Source organism: Quercus robur, chromosome 9 (genome assembly GCF_932294415.1).
Source record: "Quercus robur chromosome 9, dhQueRobu3.1, whole genome shotgun sequence".
In the NCBI taxonomy this organism is placed as follows: domain Eukaryota; kingdom Viridiplantae; phylum Streptophyta; class Magnoliopsida; order Fagales; family Fagaceae; genus Quercus; species Quercus robur.
This window is the reverse complement of record NC_065542.1, coordinates 10,472,385-10,497,986: the sequence shown is the minus strand read 5'-3', so window position 1 is coordinate 10,497,986 and position 25,602 is coordinate 10,472,385. Positions and strand designations below refer to the sequence as shown.

The following is a 25,602-nucleotide window of genomic DNA, read 5'->3' as shown; positions in this document are numbered from 1 at the left end:
CAAATTGAAGTTGCAGTTCCATACAAATTTCAATACGACTCTTGCGAATAGTGTCATTCATATTTTTGTTGTTTTCACATTTAAGATTCTATTCGTATTTTTAGCTTGAACCAGTCGAGCTAATGCACCCAATCTAGTCAGAGTTGTAAAACCATAGTTCTAGTAGATGTAGGTAATACTACTCCAGGAATGATTATAAATTTCACTAATATGTAAAAGTAATGTTCCGTGTACCTGTTATATAAAGCACCATCCCTTTGTACACACCTATAACAGATAGATGTTATCAAAAATCTTATCACTCAACTAGTTGGTATTTTTTAGTATTTTCAATAGAGATATCATGAGTTTAAATCTCCCTCCCTTATTATTACTATCGTAAAATAACTTTCTAAATGGAGAAGAGTTAGAAAATTGTGTCGTATTATTGTCAAATTCATAATGTACATTCATATTATCTCCATATATTAAGAGGATTCGAAAAGTTAGTTATTACTTTTTTTATTGTCAAAAATACCCATAATTTAATTAATCTATTCTTATTTCTTAAAAAGAGAAATAAGGTTAAAATGGTAAATAAAGTAAAATTTTCCCACTACCCTCACACTTCCCACTTCCCACTTCCCAGCCCCACGTTTCTAACCAAAAATAAGAAAGAAAGGCTGCCCACCCACGGTTCCTATAAATAAATAAATAAAAACCAACGGTTCCAATAAATAAATAAAAAATAAAAAAAAACTTCCATAATTTGTTTTAAAAAAAATTCTCACATCACATAAAAAAAAAAAAAAAAAAAAAAAAAAAAAAAAAAAAAAACCAGCTTCTAAGCAACTACTCACATCACATAAAATTATTTCACCAAAAACGCTTAACACTCATTAAACCTCTAGTTTTTTTTATTGGAAAATATATTAATCCTAAATTATAATTTATGCAAATTATTAACTTTTTTTTTAAAAAAAATAGAAGAGTTTCTGAGCGCACGCGTGAGCGAGTGCATACTCAAAGGCTGGTCTCTATATTAAGAGGATTCAGAAAGTTAATTATTGTCTTTTTTTTTTTTTTAATTTAAAAAATACTCCTAATTCAATTAACTTATTCTTAAAACATAAAAATAAGGTTAAAATCGTAAACTGATATATATATATATATATATATATATATATAAATAAAAATAAAATCTACCCATGTTTATAAAACAACCCCATGTTCTATAAAACTTCCCACTACCCCATATACACAACCAAAACTACACCCATGTTCCTATATAAAAAACTACCCCAACCCCATGTTCTTAATAAAAAAAATAAAAAATAAAAAAATCTACCCCAACTTCTTATTAAAAAAAAAAAAGTCTCATTACACATGCAAATCCCGTGCGATGATATAAAGTATTTTTATTAAGATTCTTAAAAGACCAATCCAGCCTGACCCGCATGGTTGCAAACAGTTTTGATTGAGAGGGAGTCGACAATGAATTCGACAATGTTAGAAAAAATGGGATGGGTTGGGGTTTTGAGTTGATCAAATAGGCTTGGCCGAAGTGGGCGAGCTAGAGTTCTGCTTGTGGGGGGATTTTGTAAGGGTCTCTTATGCATTGACATGACAAGACAACACATCTATTCTTGAAAAATTATGACAAAACATGGTGGAAATATCATAATTAATTAATTCAATAATATCAATTTTTACGTATATTTTATGTTTATTTATACATTTTCAAAATAAATAAAATAAAAACTATCAAAATTTTTATAGATATAAAAAATTAAAGGAATTCTCTTTTAATAATAATTTTATTCAAGGGGACACATGCAGAAGTGTCCCAGGGCACATAGGCACGCCGGGGTTTTTGAAGTGTTTGCTCTATGGGTGTCTCATCTCAAATCAATATAAGTGGCAATGCCGATGCTATCTCTCCTCCATACGGTCTGTGACAATGAAGCAGGTAAAGCAATCTCCTGATTTCTGCTCTTCTTTCTCTTTTGAACTCTTTATCTCAGCACTTATCTAAATCTGTATGGAACATCTCTCTCCCTTTGCAGCACGCTTTATTTGTAAGTTTAAAATGGATGATATCCTCATTGCCACATGCAAATTCCCATCAGCATTTGTACAGGCTATCCCGATTCACCTAGCTATTACATAAATAAAAACGTTAGTCATTTTACCTCACCAAAAATGGCACAAAAATAAACTTTTCCCTTGGTTAACAAAGAGCTCACAAAAACATTTACTACCACGAGTGCATTTCATTGCATCACAAAGCAATACTAACACATTACCACATCTTTCATTTACAAACATTCGTCTAAAAAGAGAAAATTGAAAGCATTGCCATACAGAGAGAGAGAGAGAGAGAGAGGAAAATAGCAAAAAAGACTTCTGAAATTTGTGAGAGAACTTTAAAGAACAAGCAATATGAGCTCTGGGAGAAAATGCATATAGTTTTTGTTAATTAAGTGATGGTACAAATCACTAGTTGTACAAATCAGGTCCAAGTATGAATTATAAAGGTTACAGCTAGTAGAAGAAGTGACGCATCAAAGCTGAAAGAATTAATGACAAATGCATATGCTAACTTAAGATTAATTGCAGCTGGCAGTCGTGCGCATCAGCCTAAGAAAATAGTTTTAATAAGTGACCAAAATATCCATTCCCAACCCAGCCGAAAGAAGGAAGCTAAGAACCTAGACAATGGAAACTCATATTATAAACTTTGTCCGATATGCCAAACTCTCATTGAGGAAATCCAACATTATTCAATGTAATAACACCCTAAAACTTAAACCTCACCAGTCGGGCGAACAAAAAATGAACAAAGAGAAAAGAAAGTAATTTTTTTTCAATATCACCAGTAATCATTGCAAGAACATGTTCCATTTTTGAAGTGATGACACCGGTTTGAGTCTCTCTCCACTATTTCGCTACCTCTAGCCATTGAAATATATTTGATTGCAGTGTGACAGTCTCCACAAACACGAAGATTCTTAAATACTCTAATAGGTTTTGGTTTGGATATGCTTATAAGACATAATGCCACAGCTATTTTCTCACTGTGCTGAAACAAATATTGCTCCTTTAGTTCATCCTCGACATCATGAAGAACAAAATCTGTATCGGGTACATAGCCCAATTCCTATATTTTTTAAGCCAATTGATTCAGTTCATAATAAATATCTTGTGCTAGGGGTGTGAAGTGTCCTCAACATGGAACTTGTGCACCATATTTTCCACCTCTATCCGGCTACAACCTGCTTCTTTGATCAAGTTTCTCTCATTCAAATTTTTTCTAATTATTACCACATCATCCCATTGACCTGAGGAAGCATACAAGTTTGATAGTAAGATATAGACTGCTGGATCATATGTCATATGGGTCTTGCTCAAGAATCATCTTTGCTGCATGTACCCCAAGTTCTTTGTTGCCATGAACCAGACAGGCAGCAAGAAATGTACGCCAGACTAGCGCATCAGCCTAGTCTTGAAAGGTATTGAATTAATGAATTCAAGTGCTTCTAAAAGGGATCCTGATCAACCCAATCAATCAACCATACATGCGTAATATTCCATTCTCGGAACAATCCCATGTTCTCTGTACATTGAGGTGAAGGGTTTCCAGCCATCAAATATTAGCCCCCACACAGCTACAAGCTGATAAAGCAGTAATATAGTTGATCTCATTTGGTCCAACACCATCATCAAGCATTTTGTGGAACATTTCCATAGCTTTAGAGCCAAATCCATGTTTTGCAAAACCAGTAATCATTGAACTCCAAGATATAACATTTCGACCTCCCATGTCATTAAAAAAAATGAAAAGTAGCTTCTATACCTCCACACCTAGAATACATGGAGTCAAAGCATTACAGATGCTTTCATTTGATGAGGACCCTGATTTTAGTACCCATGCATGAATTTGCTCTCCCTTACCAACTGCACCAATACTAGCAGCTCCACTCAAGAGATTAGCAAACGTGAAAACACTAGCCCCAATTCCAATATCCTTGATTTCATGAAAAAGCTCAAAGGCTTTTTCAGAATTCCAATTTAGGCATATGCATCAACAATCGTGTTGTAAGAAATTAAATTCTTCTCAAAATGCATATCAAAAGCTTTATGAGCATCTTCCATCATGCCAGACCTTGCATACATGCTAATAAGAGAATTTCCCACACAATTAAGCGATGCAAGACCAAGTTTCACTGCATGCGTGTAAACTTGTTGACCCATACAGGGATCAGAAAGATTTACACATGCCACAAGGACACTAGAAAAGGTGAAATGATTTGGTGAAAGTGAAACATGACCCTTGATCATTTCCCTAAGAAGTTCAACAGCTTAATTATCAAGCCCTCCACTTTGCACGTATCCTGTGATAATATCTGTCCAAGACATGATATTACAATCAACAATTACGTCAAAAACTTTCCTTGCATCATCCACTGATCCATCCGCTGCACACTTAGCATACATGTCTACCAAACAACACCCTACACAAACATCTAAAGCCAGTCCGTATGACCCAAGAATGCAATTGCTGCCCAAGATTTAACAATTTCTCTGCACAAGCTGAAATAACTCCACCAAATGTAAATCGATCCGGTACATACTCACTCAAAACCATATTAAAAAACAAATCTACAGCCTCCATTGGGTACCCAAATTGCATAAACCTAGTTATCATCAAAGTCCAAGTAACCGCATTCTTTTCAGGCATTTTCTCAAACACCTTATAGGCTAACTCCACATCACCACTACCCTTCACAAACATTTCAATCAATGCCCATCCAACACATAAATCAGACTCAAAATATCCACTTTTGATAACAAACCCAAAAACGATTTCCCCAATGGGAACATTTTCCACATTCGAACACGCACGAATCAATACTGAAAAGCAATACTCATTTGGGCAGAAACCATTTTCAAGCATATCAAGAAACGTGACTATGGCTTCAGTTCCCATATCATTATTTGCAAAACAAGAAACCATAGCAGTCCAAGAAACCAAAGTCTCTCAAATCTCCCATATCATCAAAAATGAATTTTGCTTTAGCCTAAACCCCACTTTTTTTAATACAAGCTGATTAGAGAATTGAGAATGAGAGAGTTGAGGTGGAGTTGGGAGTGAGTCAAGTAGTGGGTGTGAACGAGTTTGCCGAGTTGGAAGTTCCGGGACCTTATACAGGACTTGAGGAAGAGGGAGTAGGTGGTGAGGTCTGGGTGGGTACCCTTTTGGGCCATGAGATGGAGGGTCAAGATTGCTTTGTGGAGGTGGCCCACATTGAGGTGGTGGATCTGACGGTGGTTAAGGGGTTCAGAGTTTGGATTTAGTGGTGATGATGATTGAAGGTTTTGGCGGGAACGAGTTGAGGGTTTGATCGAAGGAAATAAATAAAGGTAGTTTGAGGCACACGAAACAGAGAGGCCTAGCATATTGATATTGGTTCCAACGGGCTACAATTATACAAGAGCCTTGGGTTTTGTTTGTTTGTTTATTTTTATTTAAAAATATATATATATTTATTATATAAAGGAAAAATATGAATATCCATATATCAAGTTAGTAAAATATAGTAAGTGTAGAATACATTAAGGGTCCGTTTGGATACAGCTGAAAACTGAAACTGAAAACTGAAAAACACTGTAACAAAATAATTTTTAAATGTGTGAATAGTACCGTGAGACCCATTTTTAATGAAAAAGTTGTTGAAAAGTATAGTTTGTGAGACCCATGAACAGTGCACGAGAGCACTGTTCACAGAAGAAAAGTAAAAAAGTTATAGCTGGGAAAAAAAAAGAAATCTGAAACGCAAATGTGCGTCTGGGAAGCGCAAACGCACTCTAAGTGTTAGTTTGGATACGGATTATTCAAGTTTGCGTTTATACTGTTGCGCGTTTTAGCCATGGTTGTTGACTTTGGTACCAAACTTATTGCACACCTCAGCAACTTGTTAGCACTTTAATCAACTTTTCAGCGTTTAAAAATTATTTTAATTAATCTTTCAGTACCTTTTACATAATTTCTCAGCAACTTTTCAATTACGGGACCCACAAATCTCATTTTTTAATAATTTTTTTATTAAAAATGAGTCCCACGATACTATTCACATATTTAAAAATTATTTTGCTACAGTATTTTCAGTTTTCAGTTTTAAGAAAATAAATTCTATCCAAACAGACTCTAAGTATCCGAATGGAGATAATTCGGCATTTGTAACAAAAGTATATGTTTCAAAAAATTGGTAAAAAAATACCAAAACTTAGAAATAGCGCAACATGTATAGTATGTGTATAACACATTTATATTTTAAAATTTCGCCATAAAAATGCGGACATATTTACTATATGCTTTTTAGAGATAAATACAATGATTCAACAAATTACAATTATATAAAAAATTTCTCAGCAATTTAATTTGAAATAATCCACTTAATAAATAAAATTAGTTCCATAATCAAGAATAAATCAACAATTACGTTAAAATAGAATCAATAGTTATACAAATTGTACAAGCAAATAATATTATACAATACTAATAGAATAGGTCAACGGATAAAGGATTAAAAAAAAAAAAAAAAGTAACAAAGAGTGAACTTACAAGGAATAATTTGACGTTGAAAACTGTAAGATAGGAACAATGAAAAATTGATTTAAAAAAAAAAAAAAAAAAAAAAAAAAAAAAAAAAAAAAGTAGGCTTGCAGATGGCAGATGCAATAAGGTGTACTGGAGGAGATGAGTTTTACTTTTGACGGTGCTGTCAATATTTTGAGTTTTACAATGTTTAAGTGATACGTGTTGTCTGATTTAAAGCCTATCTTTTAGGATTGTTTTAATCTTTTACAGTAGTTGAATAGTTGATAACCTCTGGCCCTCATTGCAATCTTTAGACTTTAGAGTTTTACTTTTATCATTTTTTAACTGCAGTATTTACGTATGGGTTTAATACTTATCTGTAACAATTGGTAATGAAACTTTTCATTCCAAAATTTCGCATTTTTCACTGTACATTTGAGAATTAGACAGTAGACAAGAGTTTTTTAATTGTTATGTACGTACGTGTACTGAACAAGTATGCTACATGTTTTTACCCACTAGTATATTTAGGAGATAATATTAGATGTGACCCGTGAACACAACATGAAATTGGTAAATGAACTTGCCCTCTATCAAAAAAAAAAAAAATGTTTAATAAACTTGTCACTTCAAGTCAAATACATAGGAAATCTATTTCAACCAACTTCATTGGTTCATTTGGTTATATTTTAATATTTAGTCATCTAGTGCAAGTAAGAGATTGGTACATTTTGATTTCAATATGATATGCAGAGTCCAAGTTAGGAGTGATTCATAAAGCAGAGGATGTATACTCATAGACAATTTTAATTCCCACACACAAATAAATAAAGCCATGCCCTATTATCTTGTTCACTTAAATTTTTGCTGCATCTTGTGCGCTTAAATTAGTACAAGACGAATACGTAAAAATAAATAAAAAAAACGTATAAAAAAATAAATAAATAAAGAAAAAGTAATTAATGTGGAGGATCACTTCTATATTTCTCTTTCCATCAATCATGCTTACATATTTCTACCTTAATGTCATTTCCTCGTATATTTCTATCTTAATGTCAACTATAGGATATTTATAGCCGCGTTTTTTTTTTTTTTTTTTAAACGTAGCTAAAAAAAAAAAAAAAAAAGGCGTAGCTAAAAAAAAAAAAAAAAGGCCCTACAGCTAGCCTTTTTTGTAGTGCTGGAAACATGAAGAATTAGCTGCCTGATTTATTCCAGAGGTCGAAAGATTCTTCACGACGATATTTGGAAGGATTCCTTCTCAGTAGAAGGCAGGGCAGCCACTGATTGGCACAATTATTGTAGGCCACATGAATTGATTGCTTCTTTTTTATTTTATTTATTTATTTTTATATTAACGTGAATTGATTGCTTAACCATTCATATGAATACAGAATAAATAAAGAGGAAAAAAGCAATTTGTACGACTGAGCTATTGCCTGGTTTTTCAGCATTGTTTTATTACTTAAATCAAATACATATTCGCAGTTATAAAGTTATAATTTTTCCCTCTTAAAAAGACTATAACAAGTAAATATGTCACGTACTAAGCTAATAAAATAAATAAATAAAATTGTTGTAGGTATCATAAATCAAGGGACCGATTATTTGTCACATAAAAATATGAAGTGTCTTTATGCTATCAAATATGTGAAGAATAATAGCCCCAGTTCCGCGGTGGTGTTAGCTTTCCTTTGCATTTAAAGTGTAGCCAATTGACTTGATTTACCTGATTAAAATGCTGAACTAGTTGAATTTAAGTTGTCTTCTACATCTCCTATCGGTCTCCTTGGTGATGATGATAGGAAAGGCTTGGAAGACATTTGTAAGTATTCAACTTCTCCTTCAAACATTTCTACAACTTTATTCATTGAAGGACAGTCACTAGGCTTCATTTGTATGCACCATAATGCGACCATGATCATCTTCTTAGCAATTTTTTCTCCTCCTCTGCGGCATCTTCCATTTCTATGTCATTTCCTTTGCTAAATTGGCCATAGACCCAAGTTGGGAAGTAAATTTGGCTTGAATGATTTGCAAATGCATTCACATTCTTTCTTCTATTTGCCATTTCCAGTAATAACATGCCAAAACTATAAACATTAGCTTTATAGGAGGCCCCTCCAATGTTTTTATAGAACAATTCTGGAGCTATATATCTTAGTGTTCCCCTTGTAGCAGTCAAAGACACTATGCTATCATTCGCTGGATAAAGTTTTGCAAGCCCAAAATCAGAAACTTTAGGAATGAAGTTCTCATCAAGAAGAATGTTTTGACACTACAAAACGTGGGGGTTTGGGGCTGTGTTTTTTTAGGCCGCGTTTGTAAAAACGTGGCCCCAGACAGACTAAAGTTGCGTTTTATACGCAGGGCCATAGAACGCGTCTAAAACCGCGTTTTTTTGAGCTATAGTTGCATTTTTGGGGGTGGAGCTACGACCGCATTTATAAAACGCGGCCATAGGACCTGTGCGTATTTCTTTTTTTTCTTTTTTTTTCTTTTTTTTTTTAATTCTTAACTGTGACCGCGTCTAAAAAATGTGGCTCTAAGCCACTCCAAGAGAAATCTCACATGTTTTCTCAATACTTAAGGGGATACTCTCTTCCCAAGAAAAAAAATGTATTTTTCAAGAGAACCATTAGGCATGAATTCATATATAAGGGCATGCTTTGGCCCCTCAACACAAAAGCCAATGAGTTGCACCACATTCACATGGTGGATCCTTCCAATTGTTGCAACTTCATTGATAAATTCTTGCCCATTAGCTTTGGAGCTACCCAACATCTTTATAGCGACAAGAGGACCACTTTCAAGCTTTCCTTTATATACAGTGTCATAGCCTCCTTCACCTAATTTATCCTTAAAACCTTTGGACATCTTCCTAATTTCTGAGTAAGAATACCTAATTGGTATGAGGTTAATTTGGCTTTGCGAAAATTCTTCAACAGCATCATACATTGATAAATGCTTCCTACGCCACTTATATATAAAAAAAAGCCACGATACAAGGAATCCCCAAGACAATTTTTGTTGCAAGGTATAATAATACTGTACAGGAACATCACAAAAATAACAATGAGAAAACTATTTTTTGTAGCATTGCTGTCAGCTTTTTAAATTTTCACAAAAATACATGTTTTATATTGATATTTTGGGTTGTTTTCATTTTAATCTTCATCTTTTGAATTTGTTTAATTTGGTCCTTAATCTCAGTGATGGAAACTACTTGCGTGGTCAAGTGCTTCCACAGCTATCATACTTAAAAGATGACATAATTAATAAAATAATAATAATAAACTAATTAGCATTAAAAAATAGCCTAAATCCACAAGAAAAAACAAAAAATAAACGTTATAATTCCTCAATTTAAAAAAAGACAAAATGAACAAAATGATTTAAAAAAAAAAATTAAAATCCCAATGGCATTGTTTGAGTAGAATCCAGTTTTTATGTTACTTGAAGTGATTCAAAATATATAGTTCGAAGTAAATATTTGTCTTCAAGGATTAGAATTTGGGATTTGGAAATGCCTAACTTAATAGGACCTTTTGAGAAGTGCACAAGTTAACAAAGTAGATGAGAAAATACCTAGATTATAAAGCCTACAGCCAAGCAAGAAATGTAAAAGATTAAAACCTACTTGATTAAATAAGAAAACACAAGGGAAATAAAATATACTTACAAGCCTAAAATCTACTACAAACCTAAGGACTAATTGACTTACCTACATCTCCAGAGAGAATTCGGACATTTTGTGTTGTTTGTGTTGTCTTTGTAGTCCCTTATCTATTAAAATGCATCATCTATTTGTAGGCAAGGATGATAGTAATTTTCATTTCATAACTACCCCACAAATTAAAGGAGGTGTGGTTAATTGTAGTAATTAACTACTTGTACCGTCGCAAGGGTTAGAGAAGGGTATTGTCGTTTTCTAAAAGACCAACGTACTCGAACCATCCTAGCCCTAAACGTGTACAATTGCCATAGTGGTAGAATAGAAAGACACAGCAGAGAATATTGTAAGGAAGTAACCTGTAAAAGTTCTTTGTTTTCTTGGTAAAAGTATTCTCAGGAGCAAGGGTCATCGTGGTCTTTCTACCCCTATTCTAGGGATTTTTCACATATATCATTGCGTGTTTGTATGTGTTCTGTTTACTTCATTATTTCCATTCCATTCACAAGCCATTTTTAGCTAACGACAATGGTGATTTAAGTGTGCGAGTAGTTTTGATTTAAGTGGTCATTATTTCTGATGAGGATAAAATGTGGACAAAAGCGACGGTACAAATTTTGGACATGGGTGACGGGATGGTTTTTGCCGTCGGCATTCTTGAAGGGCTGACGGTGAAATAGAGTGAAGAAGCTCCACATGTAGAGTACCGTGACGCTGGACGTCCTGAAGCTGACGGTGCCTAATCTGACGGAACAACGAATACTGACGGTGTCAGCCATGAGATGCGTGATCACCACGTTTGCGTGTGTAAGTAAACAACTTGCTCCCCACGCCTCACGAAATCTAAGGATTCCTATATGGAAAGAATCCCGCAAAATACGCCCAAGAGGACTCCTATAAGGAAAAGACTTTTACTCCAAGGAAAAGGGGGAGAACCCTACTACTATAAAAACCATACTCCCTCACAAACCAAGGTACGCATAATTTACCCTCTCTAGCACTCTAGAGCAGTGAAAATAGTTCTAACTTGACCTTCGGAGGGTGTTTGGCCGGTACAACACCGGTACTCCCCGCTAGGTTCTTCCTTTTCGTTGTGCAGGTACCATTGGCGACGTACGAGGAACGTGTGACTCACTGGTGGTATTTTTCGGCATCATCAGTTGGCGCCGTCTGTGGGAAGGACGTAGCACATTCTCTCGCTTCCTAGACAGAAGAGTTACATGGTACTCACTCGCTCAATGGCGACCACCAACGACGTTCAGGAAGAAGAAGCCCCTACGACTGCGCTTGAAAGGCAGGTGAGGATACTCGCCACTACCGTGGAGCGCCTCACCAAACAAAACCACGACCTAGAAGAGCAACTGAAACAGAAAAATGCAGCTCCCAACAACCAAGGAGCAGATCAAGAAGGAACCAGCGCCGACAGAAGAAACCAGGAAGGACCCCAAGCCAGCAACGCCCCGAGCAAACCAGAACGACAGAACACAAGCATCCCCTCCCTCGCAGAAACCACTCCACCACTTGTTATTGCGGAGATGCAAGCCATGAAGGAACAAATGGAGGTTATGATGAATGCTCTCAAGGGACAAGTATCCAGCGACCTTGACGACCTTGTTAACCGAACTGACTCGCCGTTCACCGCCACCGTCAACTCCTACCCTTTACCAAGTAAGTTCCGCATGCCACAGATAGACAGTTATAACGGGGTCAATGACCCACTGGACCACCTGGAGACCTTCAAGACCCTAATGCACCTTCAAGGAGTAGCGGACGCCATCATGTGTAGGGCCTTCCCTACAACGCTAAAGGGCGCAGCGAGAATTTGGTTCAGTCGACTGACACCAAACTCCATCAGCACCTTCAAAGAACTCAGCGCTTAGTTTACCGCACACTTCATTGGAGGCCATCAATACAAGAAATCTACGGCTTGCTTGATGAGTATGAAGCAGCGAGAAGATGAAACTTTAAGAGCCTACATCTCCCGCTTCAACAAAGAGGCACTCTCGATCGACGAAGCTGACGATAAGATACTTGTTGCGGCATTCACGAATGGCTTGAAGAAGGGCAAGTTTTTGTTTTCCCCATACAAAAACGACTCAAAGACCATGTCAGAAGTACTTTATCGCGCCACAAAGTATATGAACGCTGAAGATGCGCTGTTAGCTCGGGAAGAGAGGCCCAGGAAAAGAGAAAAGTAGGAAGACAATCGGCAGGACCAAGGCCGAAAGAAGGCAAGAACCGCAGACCGAAGGGACGAAAGGCGCCTTAAGCCCCTGGGAGGAAGGTTCACAAGCTTCACTCTGCTAACAGCCCCGATAGATCAAGTCCTTATGCAAATTAAGGACGAAGAGGCTCTGACGTTCCCGGGAAAGCTGAAAAGTGACCCCAACAAACGTTCCCGGGACAAGTATTGCCGATTCCACCGCGACCACGGCCACGACACGGCCGATTGCTATGACCTCAAGCAGTAGATTGAGGCCCTTATCAGACAAGGAAAGCTGCAGAGATTCGTTAGCAAGGAGAAAGCGGATCCCCCCGCACAAGACCAACACCCCCGACGGGACAATGAGCGATCGAGGCCCCCTATCGGGAATATTAGGATGATCGTAGGAGGAACGGCTGTCGTCGGGTCATCCAAGAAGGCCCGCAAGACCTATCTTCGGATGGTACAAAACGTTCAGCTGATGGGAGTCGCGCCAAAGATAGCACGGAGAAAAGGTCCCGTAATCGGATTCTCAGAAGAAGACGCGCGACGCCTTCACCATCCACATGACGATGCACTCGTCGTCAGCTTGTGTGTAGGAGACTACAATATGCACCGGGTGCTGATCGACAATGGCAGTTCAGCAGATATCTTGTACTACACAGCGTTCCAGCAGATGAGGATCGACAGGGAGCGACTGGTCCCAACAAATGCCCCGCTTGTAGGCTTCGGCGGGAGCCGGGTATTCCCACTGGGCGCGGTCACATTATCTGTAATTGTGGGTGATTACCCTCAACAGATAGCCAGGGACGTGAAATTGTTGGTAGTTGATTGCTCGTCAGCCTACAACGCTATCCTCGGGCGACCCACGCTCAACTCATGGAGGGCGGTAACTTCCACCTACCACCTGATGATAAAGTTCCCAACTGACTACGGAGTAAGGGAGCTATGCGGGAGTCAGATGGCCGCACGCGAATGCTACATAGCCATGATGGAAATGGAGGATCAGGTTCAGGCCTTAAGTATAGAAGAGCACCGGACGGTAACGGAGCCGGTTGAGAAGTTAGAAGAAATACCCCTTGACAGTTCTGATCCTGGCTGGACGACTAAAATTGGAACGCTCGCTAACCCCACGGTCCGTCAGGAGCTCATAACCTCCCTCAGACGCAATCGAGACGTATTCGCATGGGGTCATGAAGATATGCCGGGAATAGATCCTTCAGTCATGGTGCACAGGTTGAATGTATCGCCCGCCTTTCCACCTATTAGACAAAAGAAGAGGGTGTTTGCCCCCGAGCGAGACCGAGCCATAGCAGAGGAAGTCAGAAAGCTACAGGAAGCGAGCTTCATTAGGGAAGTATACTATCCCGACTGGTTAGCAAATGTAGTAATGGTCAAAAAAGCGAGCGGGAAATGGCGGATGTGTGTGGACTTCACCGACCTTAACAAGGCCTGCCCCAAGGATAGCTACCCCCTCCCGAGGGTTGATGTCCTAGTAGACTCTACGGCCCAACACCAGTTGCTGAGCTTCATGGACGGTTTCTCAGGGTACAACCAAATCCGAATGCACGAAGCCGACCAGGAGAAAACGTCGTTCGTGACCAGCCAAGGCCTCTTCTGTTACAAGGTCATGCCCTTCGGCCTGAAGAACGCAGGCGCAACGTACCAAAGGCTCATGAACAAAATGTTCGCGCAACAGATTGGGAGGAATGTCCAGGTCTACGTAGACGACATGCTAGTCAAAAGCCGGAGGGAGGAAGATCATCTAGGAGATCTCAAAGAAACATTCGACACACTTCGCTCCTACAACATGAAGCTCAATCCAGGGAAATGTGCCTTTGGAGTGACGGCAGGAAAATTCTTGGGATTCATGGTATCTCAAAGGGGAATCGAGGCAAACCCGGACAAGATCCGGGCCATTATGGATATGGCACCACCAAGAAATGTGAAGGAGGTGTAAAGCCTCAATGGAAAGATAACGGCACTGAATAGGTTCGTGTCAAGGGCGACGGACAAATGCTTGCCCTTCTTCCGAACATTGAAGAAATCCTTCGAGTGGATTGGCGAATGCCAGCAAGCCTTCGAAGAATTGAAGGCTTACCTTTCCTCCCCACCATTGCTAAGCCCGTCGCAGCCAGGAGAAGAGCTTTTTCTCTATCTAGCCGTCTCCCTCGCAGCCGTTAGCGCGGTCTTGGTCAGAGAAGAAGAGAAAGTGCAAAAACCCGTGTACTACGCAAGCCGAGCACTTCACGGTGCCGAAGAAAGATACCCGCCCATGGAAAAACTTGCCTTCGCATTAGTTACGGTAGCCCGTAAGCTCAAACCGTACTTCCAAGCTCATACGGTAAACGTCCTGACTGACAAGCCCTTACGGCGGGCAATGAGCAGCCCCGAGGCCGCGGGACGATTGGCGTTATGGGCTATAGAGCTGAGCGAATTTGACATTCAGTATCGCCCGTGGACCGCCATCAAGGGACAGATCGTCGCCGACTTTATAGCTGAGTTCACTCATGACGAAGACAAGGGGGCAGCAGAGTCCCCTCAATGGAGCATATATACGGACGGATCATCCAACAGGCAAGCCGCAGGGGCCGGCATTGTGCTACTATCGCCTGAAGGAGACACCATTGAATGTATGGTTCGTCTCGACTTCCCTGCCACCAACAATGAATCGGAGTATGAGGCTCTGATAGCGGGGCTCGACCTTGCCAAAGCAGCAGGAGCCGCGAGGGTAGTCATCTACTGCGATTCACAGGTCATCACTAACCAAATAAATGGAGACTACGAGTGCAAGGGCGAAAAGATGAAGAGGTACCTTGATGAAGTAAAGGCGAGAGTAGGTGACCTAGAAGCCAAAGTCGTCCAAATTCCCAGAGAAGAAAACGAGAGAGCCGACCGTCTCACGAAGGCCGCTTCAGCTGAACAAATGGTCATCCCTGGTAATGTACTCTCTTTTGTACAGCTTTCCCCGTTAATAGATCTCAGCAACATGCAGGAAATATGCTCCGACAGTAGCTGGACAGCGCCGTTAGTTTCGTACCTAAAAAATGGGGTCTTACCTAAAAAATGGGGTCTTACCAGACGAAAAGGAAGCCGCAAGGAAACTTAAAGTCCAGGCGGCGAGGTTCGTCCTGATAAAAGACGTCCTGTACAAAAGAGGTTTCTCCCGACCATATCTGAGATGCTTGGGTACGGAAGAGGCAGACTATGTCATGAGAGAAGTACATGAAGGAATCTGCGGAAACCACTCAGGGTCTAAATCGTTGGTACACAAGCTTGTGCGAGCAGGGTACTATTGGCCCACCATGCAGAAGGACGCCGAAGCCTATGTCAGGGCCTGCGACAAATGCCAAAGATTCAGCAATATTATTAGACAACCAACCGAAGAGCTGACCCCGATAACGGCCTCATGGTCGTTCGCACAGTGGGGATTAGATATTATGGGACCATTCCCTACAGCCGTACGACAGCTGAAATTCCTGGTAGTAGGCATCGACTATTTCACAAAATGGGTGGAAGCTGCAGGTTTGGCATTCCTAGAGTCTTTGTCTCGGACAATGGGAGACAATTCGACAACGACCCCTTCCGAAATTTTTGCTCACAGTTAGGAATAAAGAACCACTACTCCTCCCCCGCCCACCCTCAAGCTAATGGACAGGTCGAAGTCACGAACCGATCCTTGCTCAAGATTATCAAGACTCGGCTCGAGGGGGCAAAGGGTATATGGCCCGAAGAATTGCCAAGTATACTATGGGCATACAGGACGACGGCAAGAACACCCATAGGAGAGACACCGTTCCGACTGACGTACGGAGGCGAAGCAGTCATCCCAGCCAAAGTTGGACTCACAAGCTACAGGGTGCACAACCATGATGAGAACAAAAACGACGAGGCTATGCGACTACAGCTCGACCTAGTGGACGAGATCAGAGCAGCAGTAGAACAAAGGCTCGCTAGGTACCAGGACCACATGGCCAAACACTACAATTCTCGAGTCCGACATAGAGACTTCCAAGTTGGAGACCTTGTTCTTAGAAAGGTCATGGGTAGCGGCACCCTACTCAAGGGAAACTCGGCCCCAATTGGGAAGGACCTTACCGAGTTACGTCGTGGCAGAGAAAAGGTACTTACCACCTGGAAACATTAGAAGGATAGAAGCTACCACACCCATGGAACACCGAGCACCTACGAAAGTATTACCAATAGGAGCGGCAGCATGAAGACCGACCTATTTTTTATTCCAGCAAACTTTAGTTTTACTCCTCAGATTTATCATTTACTTTAGTTTTTTTTTGCAACAAATACTTTTTAGCCCGAAGGGTAGGATTCGGTTTTAATTACTTTTATTTAAATGCATGGCAATAAGAGGAGTTTATTCAGAAATTGCTGGAGTATCTATTTTTTCTACGGTCCACTAATTTCACATCCCAAAACGACTAAGTCCATAACACAAGGTCCTCAAAACTGACGGACCAACAAAGATGTCAAAGACATCAACGCCTAAAAACTGACGGACCAAAAAAGGTGTCAAAGACATCAAGGCTAAGGCCGAGAAAATGACGGTCCGAAAAGGCTAAAAGCTAAAAAGCTGACGGTCCAATAAGATGAAGCAGCCATCATATGGACAAGGTCTTCAAAACTGACGGACCAACAAAGATGTCAAAGACATCAACGCCTAAAAACTGACGGACCAAAAAAGGTGTCATAAAGACATCAAGGCTAAGGCCGAGAAAATGACGGTCCGAAAAGGATAAAAGCTAAAAAGACGACAGTCCAATAAGATGGAGCAACCATCATATGGACAAGGTCCTCAAAACTGACGGACCAACAAAGATGTCAAAGACATCAAGGCCCAAAAACTGACGGACCAAAAATGGTGTCAAAAGACATCAAGGCTAAGGCCGAGAAAATGACGGTCCGAAAAGGCTAAAGCAAAAAAACTGATGGTCTGAAGAGATTGACGACTTTAAAAAGGTGCGACCAACCAAGAGCTGTAAACCGACGGACACGAAGCTGACGGGGCTCGGAGACTAGGCACGATGTCGTGCCAACGAGGGTTTCCAACAGTTCAAAGAACTGACGTATTCCAAGCAGACGGGAATTTTTACCAAAATTTCGTCTAAGATAGAGAGATATAAAAGCTACAGAAATTAAACACATACGCAACTGTACATAAACGAAGAAAACCAAAAGGGCACTTACACATGGTTTAAAATTACAACTGTTTAAAATTACAACTGTTTTCCAAATATTTAAAAAGCAACTGTTTTGTACATAGCTACAATGCAGCATAAGAACTAAGCAACAGGAACGTCAGTAGGGTCGCCGTCAGCCTGATGGTCTTCAACATCCACAATCACGGCTGGAGAATCAGAAGCTGCAGGATTAGCAGCAGGCTGTGCCAGGACTACACTGCCGTCATGCTCCGGAGTAGGGTCGGGCTGAGGAGAGCCGTCGTCTCCATCATCCATGGTAATCCCAGACAAGTCCAGCTCCGGGAAGGCCGACGCGACCTGCCAAAGGCAATCATCGAACCCAGTGCCGTAATATTGAGCACATGAGTCAATAAAAGACTGCGACACTTTGAAGTCTCTAATCGCGTCAGTCTCCGCCGTTTGTAACTTCTCCCCCAGAGCCGTCACCTCTCCTTGGAGCTTATCATTCTGACCGCTGACCTCCGTCAGTTTTTCCTTAACCTCCTGTAGCTCCTTATTGAGGATATGGACGGCTTCCTTGTATTAAGCTTGCTGATTCAACAAGTTCGTATTATGCTTACGAACTCGGGTGACGACCCCCTCCTTCACCGCACAACGGTCTTGAAGGGCCTTGACGCGCACCAAGGCCTAAGAAAACATATCCGTCAGTTGAAAAATATACCAAAGCAAAGCAAAGCTTCCCCAAACAAAATTGTAGTAAACATACCCTGGTGAGGTCGAAGAGGGCTGACGCCCCTAGGTCCTCCGTCCCCACCTGGTCGCAAGGTTCAATGTCGGTTTTATTAGGGACTCAACCTCCCCGACGGCATAGTCCTTGTGAGTCAGGAGACGGCAGGGGCCCTCGCTGACAGGACCGGTAGAGGTCATCACCCCCTTGCCCGCGCCATGGCTAGGCTTAAGAGGGGACTTCTCCTTCAGTGGTTCGTCCCCAGGAGTGACGGCAACCTTTTTTGTGGGACGGCTATCACCTCCGTCAGGCTTCCTCTTCGTCACCTTAGCGACGGCCTTTGGGGTTGACGAGGCCTCTCCTCCTGCCTCCTTATTTTTTCTCTCCTCCTTCTGACGAGCTGCGGCAGCCCTTATCCGTTGCTTCGCATATTCCATTTCTACAATACGAAGAAGACCGTTAGGGACAAGTGACGGGGGAATGAAATTGACGGGATGAATAAAAGCTTACTCACGTCGGCGTGCAAATTCTTCCAACCTTCGAGCTGCCGCTGACGGTTTTGGACCCCCACAATATAAATGAAGGGTGTCAAGGGTGATCAAGTCCCTGCACTTACGATCTTCCAAAGGGATTTCCAAAATCCGTTGGATAAACTCCTCCTGCTCGTCAGTTATGTGCGGACGGGTATAAGCTGAAAGAAACAAAAAGCAAGTGTTAGTAACGTCACTTCAAAAAGAAACAGAAGGAACATAGTCGACGGGATCAACCTGAGTCCTTGACAAAGGCCCAGGTGTTGTCAAAATAGCCGCGAGGCATCGTCGCCCACTCTTCTTGACGGCAGACCCAATCCGTCCCTTCCACAAAAAAGTACCTACTCTTCCAATTCCTATTTGAATCTGGCATGTCCGATACAAGCCGTAACCCTTTCTCCCTAGCGTTGAAATGATATGTCCCCTTGGACGAGGCGATATGATGGGGCCTATAGCAATAAAAGAATTCGTCTAGCGTAAGCTGATGGTGTCCCCCACTAAGATTGCCCCATAGGATTTCAGCTCCTATAAAAGTCCTCCAGGCGTTAGGGGCAATTTGGGTGACGGATATGCCTAGAAAGTCTGCAAGTTGACGGTGTAGGGCCGTCAAGGGTAACCTAAGTCCCGCAGCAAACATGGCATCATACATGCCAACGTCAGCTGTCCTCCTAGAGTAACACCTCTCGTCCTCTCTAGGGAGACGGATTGGGATGTGGTCTGGGATTTGATAACGAACACGTAACTCCCTAAAAACTTTACCACTCATCCTAGGTGAAAATTTATTGACGGCCCAATCCTCAGGAAGAATGAAGGGACGGTTATCTCCGGGACCTTCTGAAGTTCCTTCACTGGATCCCTCATCCCCGTCGCTCTCCACTCCGTCAACATCCATTTCATCCCCAACATCTCCATCCCCTCTTTCCTCATCTCCCTCAGCCAAACTCTCATCAACGTCAGGAGATTGTGCCGACGTCTCTCTCTCTGACGGAAGGGAAAAGTCTGACTCATCTCCAGAACCATAAGTCTCGTTGTAGCCCGCTCCTTCGCGGACTGACGACTCCTCACAAGACGCGTCACTTGACATCTGACTACCTACAAGTGACGGATCCAATCTAAGTACCTAGACTGACGTTCTCGCTAATGAGGCAAAAATAAAAAAAGAGAGAGAAGAAAGAAGTGGAGATGAAAACTTACCAGTATGATGACTTTCTGGATGGCTCCTAGACAGTGACGTTTGGGCTAACGGACCAAAAAAAAAACTGACGGAATACGAGCGACGGTCTCTCTCTTCAAAGGATCAGCAGGGTTGAAATAGTGGAAAATGAATGGGAGGTGCTGCTTATATATGGAAAAAAGGGCGCGGAAGACGAAGCGACGCCTCGTCAGAAGCAAAGCCAATAGGAACGAGCCACGTGTCTGAAGCATTAAATACAAATCCAGGTGAACGATATCCCAGCCCCTCTGGAAAACAACTCCATAACCCGTCAGTATGGAGACTGACGGAGTCATGGAGTAGGGGGCAAGTGATGAGGATAAAATGTGGACAAAAGCGACGATACAAATTTTGGACATGGGTGACGGGATGGTTTTTGCCGTCGGCATTCTTGAAGGGCTGGCGGTGAAATAGAGTGAAGAAGCTCCACATGTAGAGTACTGTGACGCTGGACGTCCTGAAACTGACGATGCCTAATCTGACGGAACAACGAATACTGACGGTGTCAGCCATGAGATGCATGATCACCACGTTTGCGTGTGTAAGTAAACAACTTGCTCCTCACGCCTCACGAAATCTAAGGATTCCTATATGGAAAGAATCCCGCAAAATACGCCCAAGAGGACTCCTATAAGGAAAAGACTTTTACTCCAAGGAAAAGGGGGAGAACCCTACTACTATAAAAACCATACTCCCTCACAAACCAAGGTACGCATAATTTACCCTCTCTAGCACTCTAGAGCAGTGAGAATAGTTCTAACTTGACCTTCGGAGGGTGTTTGGCCGGTACCACACCGGTACTCCCCGCTAGGTTCTTCCTTTTCGTTGTGCAGGTACCATTGACGACGTACGAGGAACGTGTGACTCACTGGTGGTATTTTTCGGCATCATCAATTTCCATTCCATTCTCAAGCCATTTCTACACCTACGTACACTATTATTCCCTTTATAATTACAAACATCTTCCACGGGGCATAAATAAGTAAAAAAACTATTAAAATTCATTTATCTTAATATATAAACATACCTTTTTTCCTCACTTTCTAACACATAAAAAACTCACTCTCCTTTAAATATTTGAATCTTTCCCTTTCTATTAAGAAAGAAGATAACAAACCAGAGAAAATAGTGTCGTTTTTAAATAAAGAAGTTAGAACTTTTCTCAAGACGATGCCATATTGTTTAAATGAAAATTGCAGTTATGAAGGAACGACACCGTATCTATTAAATGAAAGGAGTGGAACGCAGGTGACTCTAATACCAGTCCATTAAGCACCTCCTCTGTGTTATACTTAAGGTTTGTTTGGATACCACTCAGTGGCGACTCGCCGACTCCAGGAAATTTTTTCAGGGTGTTCCTTAAAAAGCATAAACTACACAATCTAATAATTTGTTATATTGTTGGTTCATTAATATAAAATTATTAATTGTTATTTAGCCTAACATAATTTAATTTGTTTGTCTTTTATTTATAATATATTGATTAATTAAATTATTAATTATTGTTTATTAGTTGCTTCCCTTAATTAATTATTGGTTAATTAAATTATTGTTTATTAGTTGCACTAGTACACATCCTATGTGCATTTACTTCTCCTAATTCAAATATTCCACTGGCCCCATGTGTCCATCCACCCCACGCCACTCAGCAGACAAGTCTCATGCCTTTAATAAAAAGTTTTCAATTTTAACTAAATAAATTGTAATAAACCGTCAACAAGGATTGAACCAAAAAAATAAATGCACATACAAGGGGAAAAGAAAATCATTGTTGCACTATGTACACAACACAACACTACAATTCACTAACTTTATTATATCTTAACCATGGTTTTAAAAACCGAACCGGTCAAAGAACCGTTTTTTTAATTTCCGGTTCAACCCCGGTTTTTGACCGGTTTTTGGCCGGTTTTCCGGTTATTGACCGGTTATTGACCTTTTAACCGGACCGGATTGGCCTCCGGTTCTCGGTTGAACCGGTCGGACCGGCCGGTCCGGTCCGGTTTTTAAAACAGTGATCTTAACTCCCAATTGATTTCAAAGTTTCAAACAAACTCAATTTTTACTTAAAAAAGAAAAAAGAAAAAAAAAGACACTAACAGACAAACATAACTATTTACCATTAAAAAATCTGCTATTCATATAAGCACAAAAAGACCAAATAAAAAAAAAAAAAATACAAAATTCAACTCAAAGAGCACAACACGTGGGAGGAATGGAGGATATCAATCCACTACTAGACTCTAGACACTTCTACCACGTGTTGTGCTCAAACTCACCAGCCCTGCCCCTAGACTTATATCAATCCTCCACTAGACTCTCTCAAGACACCAAATTCAACTTAATACTCTCTCACTCTCCCTTTTGTATCAAACAGTTTAAGAGATTTTTTTTTTTTTGTGCTCGTTGCTCACTTGCTCATGAGAGAGAGATACCAGATCTGGTGAGTTTGGGCTAGGGGCGGGGCTGGCGGCTCTGCTGCTACCATGCTGCTGCTGCCTCTCCCTTCACTGCTTTACTTCAACCATCAGCCGCTAAGTCTCTTGGTTAGGCTTAGGGTTTTATTTGTTTGTTTGTGTTTTTTTTTTTAATCTTTGATGGAATGACAGATTAGTTTTGTTTTAAAATTTTGAAAGGCCGGGCTATTTGTTTTTGATAAAATTTGGTTGATTGGGTTAAATTTTCTTTAGCTTTACTATTTTTGTGATTTATGTTGTTGTGCTAAATTTTTTGGGCTTGCTAAATTTTCTTTTATAGATTAGATTCATAAATTCTTTTTATGGCCTTTTAAAGTGCCAATAATATTGTTGGGCTTTTTGTGGGTTTGCTCTGTTACAAATTTTTCTTTTCAGATTTTAGTTCAAAATTTTTTTGGGCTTTTTTATTTATTTATTTTTTTTCTCTGCTTGAAAGTAGAACAAATAATTTTTTTTAATTTTTTTATTTGAGGGTGTTTCTAATTTTTCTTGAGGGTGTTCCTAATTTTTTTTTTTAAGGGTAAACAAATAAAAAAAATTAATTATTATATATAATTTTTTTTTTTTCAGTTCAGGGTGTTCCTGGGAACACCCTGAGCTTAACGTGGCGTCGCCACTGCTGACTAGTGTGGCTTGGTTGATCAAGGAAAGCCTCTTTGTACCTGCAAGCCATAGATTGAGAAATTAAAATCACACTCATAGGATTAGGATGTAACCCATCATATAGCACTCTGTTCCTGTGTAACCAAATATGCCGAAGGGTTGTAAAAATTGCTTGTAAGTAAGCCATTGAAGAAGTCTCCCTGGATTTGAACTTGATGAGGATTGTTGAAAGCCATTGCTGGACACTTAAACTCCTAAAGTCAGTAGCATGTACAACCAAGGTTGATCCGTGCCAACAAGCTCTAGTAAAGGGGCAGAGGAGAAAGAGATGAGTTGAAGATTCAACATCAGAATTACAGAGGGGACATGTTGTTTGGGTTGGAATGCCTCTGTTGTTCAGATTAAGAAGAGTGGGTAATCTGTCCTGGATAAGTTTCCAAACAAAAGTATTGATTTTCAAAGGTACTTTGACTCCCCAAATTAGATTCCACACATTTTGGTTTCCATGAATATTTCTAGGAGAAAGGGAATCCTGTATAAGAATCTCATAGGTTCTTTTGACTCTGTAGTTACCATTAGCCTCATTGGAAAACTTCCAAAGCAACTTGTCTTGCACATCATGAGTTTTAGGTAAAGGAATTTGAAGGATTTGTTTGCTCAAAGGAAAAGGGTATAAGTTTCGGACCAAGTCAGCTTTCCATGTTTTGGAATTGTGGTCAATAAGATCCCCCAATGTACCTGTTTGTATTTCAGGATGATGCAAGTTACCATGAGAACTAGGAAACCAGTTTTGATGAGTAAGTGGGATATTGAATCCATTACCAACTCTCCACTGCCCCTCCCTAAGTCTAAAATCACCCTGATTAACAATATTCTTCCAACACTAAGAATGATGAGACTTTGGAGTGTATTCTTGTAATGAATAATTTGGGTAGTATTTAGCCTTATAAGTCCTTGCCAGCAAAGAGTTAGGATTTTGGTACAAATTCCAATATTGCTTTGCAAGCATAACATGGTTCATGGGACCAAATTTTTTAATACCAAGACCTCCCTTCCTCTTAGGTTGACAGATTTTTTCCCAATTCAAAAGGTTAAGTTTTTTCTCACCTTGCCCATGCCCCCACCAAAAGGCTTTAATAATGGTATCCATCTCATTACACACCTGATCAGGAACCTTAAAACATGAGAACGTGTATAAAGGTAAAGATTGAAGCACAGAGGAGATAAGAGTTGTTCTTCCTGCTTGTGATAATAACCTAGCCTTCCGACCCTGCAATTTGGACTGGAGTTTTTCAACCAAGAAGTGAAAATCAGCTATTTTGTTACCCTTAAGCTTAAAGTTGAGGCCAAGGTACTTGGTAGGACTATGCACCAGATTAACTTTCAGCTTTCTAGCCAAGGCTTCCTGGTCTTCCATAGGCATATTAGGTGAACAAAAGAAATCAGATTTGAGGGGATTTATAGAGTGTCCAGATACCCTACAATACCAATCCAAAATTTTCAGCAAGGTGTCAACAAAGTGCTTATCCTTCTTGAAGAACAGGAGGGAGTCATCAGCAAACAACAAATGTGTAAATGAAATGCCATTTCTTCCAACTTTCACCCCTTTTAACTTGTTTAAGGTTTCAACTTGTGTAAGGGATATGGATAGGATATTAGCACAAAAAAGAAACAAATAAGGGGATAAAGGGTCCTCTTGTCTCAACCCTTGAGTTGGTGTGAAAGGCTTAGACATGTGACCATTAATGAGTAAGGTGAATTGCACAGAGGTGACACACTCCATAATCCAATTAATCAATTTTGAGTCAAATTTCATCACCACAAGCACTACCTTCAAAAAATTCCATCTAACTTTATCATAAGCTTTGGTCATATCTATTTTCAAAGCCCCAAAACTGAATTTCTTCCCTCTTCCTCCTAAGGTCATACATGATTTCATGTGCTATAAGAATATTGTCAGAAATGTTTCTTTCTTTAATGAAAGCATTTTGAAAAGGAGTAATGAGCTTATCCATAAGTGGTTTCAGCCTGTTAACAAGAATTTTGGAAATAATCTTATATAAGATATTGCAAAGACTAATAGGCTTGAAATGAGTAACCTCTTCAGGGTAAGTGACCTTAGGAATAAGGGTAATGAAAGTATGGTTAATCGGTCTGAAAAGTGAGTCAGAATGGAAAAAGGCTTGGACAGTATTAATAACATCTAACTTGACAGTTGACCAATACTCTTGATAGAAGAAGGCAGGGATACCATCAGGTCTAGGAGCTTTGTGAAGCCCTAATTGGAACACAGTGTCCTCAATTTCCACACTTGAAACTGGTCTAATAAGATAAGTACAATCCTGGGCAGATAAAGTAGGAATAGGTAAGCCTTGGAGCTCATCAACTAGTTCCTCCACACTAATGTTACTTCTAGTCTCATAGTTATCCTTAAACTGCT

General features: G+C 40.2%; 2 pseudogenes; both read right to left on the bottom strand.

Moving 5' to 3' along the window:
- Positions 1–1,803: 1,803 nt before the first annotated feature.
- LOC126700695 (pentatricopeptide repeat-containing protein At3g49170, chloroplastic-like) lies at positions 1,804–5,439 on the bottom strand (annotated as a pseudogene).
- Positions 5,440–8,313: 2,874 nt separating this feature from the next.
- On the bottom strand, positions 8,314–9,746 carry LOC126700694 (rust resistance kinase Lr10-like; annotated as a pseudogene).
- Between the last annotated feature and the right edge of the window lie 15,856 nt (positions 9,747–25,602).